The sequence below is a fragment of the Gossypium hirsutum genome, chromosome D06 (genome assembly GCF_007990345.1).
Source record: "Gossypium hirsutum isolate 1008001.06 chromosome D06, Gossypium_hirsutum_v2.1, whole genome shotgun sequence".
In the NCBI taxonomy this organism is placed as follows: Eukaryota; Viridiplantae; Streptophyta; class Magnoliopsida; order Malvales; family Malvaceae; genus Gossypium; species Gossypium hirsutum.
In genome coordinates, this window is record NC_053442.1 from 54,953,007 (window position 1) to 54,958,843 (window position 5,837).

Below are 5,837 nucleotides of genomic sequence, written 5' to 3' on the forward strand. Positions count from 1 at the left end.
TGGCATTATGCCTATTGTAAAAGTTAATGAAAAACCAGCTCAATTTTCATTCAAAATCATCTATTTCTTTTCTGTTTTTCCATTGCAAAAATTTTCTTCTTCTTCGATAGTTTCTTCAGCAAGGCTCGACACTTGCTATCCAAGCAAGTGCAAACTAGCCTGCTGCTGCCTCTTACACCAACATATTTGGACATGGAGTATGAGACATGACCCTCTAATGATTCTCAAAATAGTTGTTTAGTACTTAAATCTATTTACTTGACTCATTCTAGGCCTTTTAGCAGCTGAATGTCGCACGCAAGTAGCAGTTGCATCATTCGAAACATTTCGTGATCCACGTAGTTCTTTTCCAGCCTTGGATCCACCAACATATCAAAGTCTTAATGTTCAATTGCTTCAGCAAGCAAAGGTCGAGCTTGAGTAACAAGTTTGAATCATATTATAATGTTTGAAATTGGAACATTGCCACAGGTTTTGTTATGAACAAACAATCAAGGTAATACAATATTAGACTGTTAACTTCAGATTTTATTCAGACGAAAATCAAATTTCTTGAAGATTCTAACAGTATAAGCTAAAACTTACGAAGAAATCCAAAGCAAATGGCATGTTAAAACAAGAAAAAACTTTTAAAAACACAACTAAACATAGCGGAATAGCCTTTCATCCATTTAACCAGGCTCTCGTCACCTAACGGCTGAGAATCATCAACAGGTTTGCGCCCGGTAATTAACTCCAAGAGAACAACACCAAAGGAATAAACATCGAATTTTTCAATTAACTTGCCACTTGTTGCATACTCTAGAGCCATATATCTAAAAAAGAACAAATCTGTTTATCAGAAAAAATTGAATATTTAGTATTTAATTTCCAGTAATATACTATGATTTTAACGATTGAGAATCAGTATTTAATTTTTCAATTTACCAAACATTGTCTAATGTTAACTTACCTAAAGATACCATCACACATTTGGTTACATAGATATTTAACCAAAGCTAATTTTGCAAGCCCAAAATCCGAAACCTAAATTGCGAGACAAAAAGTTAGATTTGACCAAAAAAAAAGCCCAATGCAGGTCCTAAGGAAGAGTACAATTCGTAAATTCTAAAAGTAGTGCATAAAGTCTTGAGTTAATAAACTTGTTATGGAATTCATAAGCACTACCACGAAACAATTCAAGATCAAAATGATGATGCTGGTAAAACTTTATCTAAAACCCGATGCAGTAGCTAAATCTCTATGCAACTTATGATTCTCTAAGCTTTAAGATTAAAAAATAAACAAAGCGTATTAGCACATATGTCAAATTTCTCTTTAATTTAACTTCATTGGTTTTCTCAACTGAAATGCTTTGTTCAGCTTACACTGTAAATAGCCCAACATTTCAGAATCAAAATTGAAAAAGAAAAAAAAGCAAAGCAATGACAAATTTACTAGTAAAACGATTTCCTCATCTCCCTCGCCTCTGTTTTCTTTTTCTTGCTCAAAAACTTGTAACTGATTTAAAGCTCAAAATCCAAAACCCCATCAACCCATTTACCATAAACAAAAACTTCCAACTTGAAATTGAAATTCCTTACTATTGAGACAAGCAACCTAAAATCCCTTACAATAAATAGAAATGCCCAACAATTCGAAAAAAAAAATAAGCTTAGCTTTCTAATCCGAAATTTCCCTAAAATAATCGGATCAACCAATCGACCAATTTTTTTTTCGAAAACTCATTTTTTTCACAGCTCCCTACTAGTGAAATACAAGCAGAGAAGCAAAGAGATGAAATTCTCACAATGGAGGTGAGATTAAGGGGAATGATAACCTTACTCGTCTCAACTTTGTGGAGGCTTTTTGCAATGTCGAGATTTCTCTCGATGATGGTCGTGGGATGAAAATAACTAAACGGGAACTGTCGAAACCATTTTTAATTTTTGGAAAAAAACAAAAATTAGTTGTCGATGAAAATTTGGAATCGCCACCAATCTTTTATCAAGGTGTGATTGGATCACCTAAAAACGACTTTGGTCTACGAATTTTAGAAAAAAACGGGTCCGGGAGTCAGTTACGTATGAGGAAGGATTAGCACCCTCATAATGCCCAAAAATTGGTACCTAGTTAATTAATTAATGTCTTAAAGTCGAAAATTTGAAAATATATAATCCTTAGCAAAAACTTAAAAAACGTTACGTATTAAGACCCTTATCATTTCAGAGAAAGAAAATGTCACACCCAATGCGTTAGGGCATGACATTCTAATTTCCTCAAAAATGAATTAGGCCAGAATACTCGTGTAATAAAAATTTAAAAGAATATCCATTTATTCAAGATTTAAGAAATCGCGGCCTAATAAGTTAGGGCACAATTCCTCCAAAATCCCAAACTTGGAATATTTCCTTTATTATTTTTTAGAAAAAATCTTCATTTCGAGAAATCAATGCGTCACATCCAATACATTAGGACACAACGTGTTAAATTCCCAATAATGAGTTCTTATTTTTTGATTAAAGAGAAATGCTCGATTGTTAGATTTAACGAAGAAAATCGAAACCCAATACGTTAGGGCTCAATTTCCTTGAATACCCTAAATACATGCATTATCTCAATTTTGAAAAGTTTGAAATCGAGTAAAAAAATGATGTGATGCTACATTAAATATACAATGCAATAATAAATATTACAATGGCATAGAAATAATGCATACAAATAAATAAATAAAACTAATATACATAAAAAATATAAACAATGACATGCAAAGTATCACATAAACAAGCAAAATAATATAAATGAAAACACAAATAAATAGAAAAAAAATAAAAGGTACATGATATACACATTAAACTATGAAGAATACACATGAATTTATATATAAAAATTAGATTATAAAAGATTTATATAAACAAAATACATAATGCATTTGAGAAAATAGAGAAAAGTAGGAAAATATGTATATACATATAAATTATAAAATACATGTTAAAATAAATAGGTATTTAAGCATTTTCGAAAATACACAAAAAAAAACTTAGATATACACATGTTTTTATATAAAAGAATATTTGTTAGGAAAAAAAAGAAAAAAATAAATAAATGAAAAAATAATAATTACATTACTAGAATTAATTAATAATAATAAATAATAATAAAACTAAATTGAACTAGAATTCAAAATTTTGGGGTAAATCCGCAAATAAATAGAGCCAAAATGACTAAATTGAACACACGAATTACATAGATGGGCTGGAAGGGAAATTTTCCCTTCTCCTCTAAAACGGCGTCGTTCCAGCAGGGCAAAATTGAAATTGAAAATAAATTAAAGGGCGAATTAAAAAAATAAAAAAAAAAACTTAATTGTAAAATATTAAAAAGGCAGAGGGGCTAAAAGCGTAATTTACCCCTCCGCACAAAAACACGCGGATCCTAGGCCGGGTCGGGTCGGAGTCAGGTCGGTCCCCCAAAACGACGCCGTTTTGGCATCTGGGGAGGCCTGGTGAAACAGCGTCGTTTCACCAGGCTATTTAAGTAAAAAAAAACCTAAAAATTTCATTTTCCATTTCTATTTTAAGAAAAAAACTAAAAAAAGCTCTCAACCTTTCCCCTTTCCTCCGGGCACCGGCCTAAGGCCCGGTCATCGACCCGTCACTGGCCACCGCACCGGCCGCTGATCTCCGGTGCCGGCATCGCCGGTTTCCTTGACATGTGCCCAAGTACTTCAAAGCTATTTTTTTCCACACAATCAACTTTATACGAAGACCTAAGACATTTCGAAGACCTAATTCAGGCTGCCAAAACTCTTATAAATAAAACCTTAGGGGTTTGATGTAACTAAGTCATCTTAGACGCCTTAAAAAAACCTTAGTACTTTAGGAGTAAGATTAGATTAAGTTTTCTTTCGATTTTTCAAAAACTCTTGTTCTTTTCTCTTGGGATCAGTTTTGATCCAAGAGTTCTTTTATTTAATCGGAGTATTTTAGTTATTTCTTCTTCGCAAGCAACGCTATTTGATTATTCCAATTGATAGATTCGTTACTCTGCACTCTAATCGACATCAAAATCAAGATTATTCTAATCTCTTTTCTCTTTTGATTTCATCGTGTTATTTACATGTTTTTATTCAATTGAGATTAAGATTATTAATAACATGAGTGGCTCAATCCCTTAGGGGAGATTAACGAGTGGATGGGGATGTGATTAATGAATGGATGGGGATGTGATTAACGAAGGATTTAGGGTTTCTTGAGAGGATTAATTGGTATAGATTACATGTTCCTAAACCCTAGGAAGTAATCATAGGTTAAATGAGATTGGGAGATAAGTTTGGCTAAGTAAATAGTAATTTATCTTGATTGAGAAAGTGAGGTTGGGAGGTAAGCGAGTATTAACCAATTGATTAATTAGTTAGAGGTCGGGAGGTAATAATTGGTTAATCAATAGATAATCCACCCTAAAGCCCTAATCCGAAGTTAATTACAAACCCTGAAACGAGTTAATCTTCTTGATTAGTTTTATCAATCTAGTTTTTTGTTTCTTTTATTGCTTATTTTATTTACTTATTTAATTTCTCATATTCATCTATTTTATGGTTCATCATAATATAAGATTTAATTATTACTATTTAGACTTAGTATTATAAAGAGGTTTTCAATAGATTTATTCCAACCTTCCTTGGGTACGATCCTCGAAATACTTCCTGTGTTCTGTTGTACACATATACTATATTACAATTTGACCCGTATACTTACGGACACCGCTGGTTTAATTTCTTATATTTTTGGTGTGATATTTTTACTATAAATGATAATACGTTTATAGGTAGTCAAGTTGTTGGCGTTGTTGCTGGAGAGGTTTCGTCACTAGATCAAGGAGATATCTTTACAACTAATAAGATAAATAGAAACATTAAAGCCTTTAAATACAAAATTTTTAATTTTTGTTAATTTATTTTTATTTGTTTAATTTCCTTTTGAATTTTTTTTGGTTGCTTACGACTCGAAGCTCCAACACCCCAATTAAACCACATCCACATTCGGAGCAACTACTCAGGCGCACTCATCAGTAAATGAACATCAATCCACCTGCGATAATTAATTTACCCCGAGAAAATCCGCTATTTGAAGATCCACGAGAACGACAAGTAAATATCTGGGAAGAAGTCCCAATGGATCAAAGGACGTTGCGCGAGTATACCTTACCAACACTCAATGCGACGCAAGGAAACATAGAAAGGCCGGCAATTAACGCTAATAATTTTGAGATAAAAGTGGCCATTATTCAAATGATCTAGAACACATTAAAATTTAAAAGAAACATGGTGGAAGACCCAAACGAACACCTGAAGCGATTTTTTTAACTCTGTGACACCTTCAAGTACAATGGGGTATTCGATGATGTTATGTATCTTTAATTATTTATGTTCTCATTGTGGGACAATGCGATTAATTAGTTAGACTTGTTAGAACCAGGTTCCATTACCACATGGAATAATTTATCAAAAAAATTCCTACATAATTTTTTCTTTATTAGTTGGACCATTTAGCTTAGGTGAGAAATCGCCAATTTTAAACAATATGAAGGTGAATCCTTGTACGAAACATCAAAACACTACAAGTCGATGCTTAAGAAGTGCCCACACCATAGCCTACAATTGTGGCTCTAGATCCAAATATTTTAAGCGGTGTTGATTGTAACATTAGATCCAGCTTAAACAGAGCGGCCAGAAGATCTCTCATGTTCCACACATATGAACAAGCCTACAAAATCATAAACGACATGGCTATGAATTCATACATGTAGCCAAACAAAATATTCACGTACAAAAAGAAAGCCTCTAATGGTGAAAGCTA

At 32.7% G+C, this 5,837-nt stretch overlaps 1 non-coding gene across 1 annotated transcript; it reads right to left on the reverse strand.

Annotated features, from left to right (window-relative positions):
- Positions 1–5,527: 5,527 nt before the first annotated feature.
- On the reverse strand, positions 5,528–5,634 carry LOC121218931 (small nucleolar RNA R71). The gene has a single exon (XR_005915413.1). It is a non-coding gene; the product is annotated as a small nucleolar RNA R71 (small nucleolar RNA).
- Between the last annotated feature and the right edge of the window lie 203 nt (positions 5,635–5,837).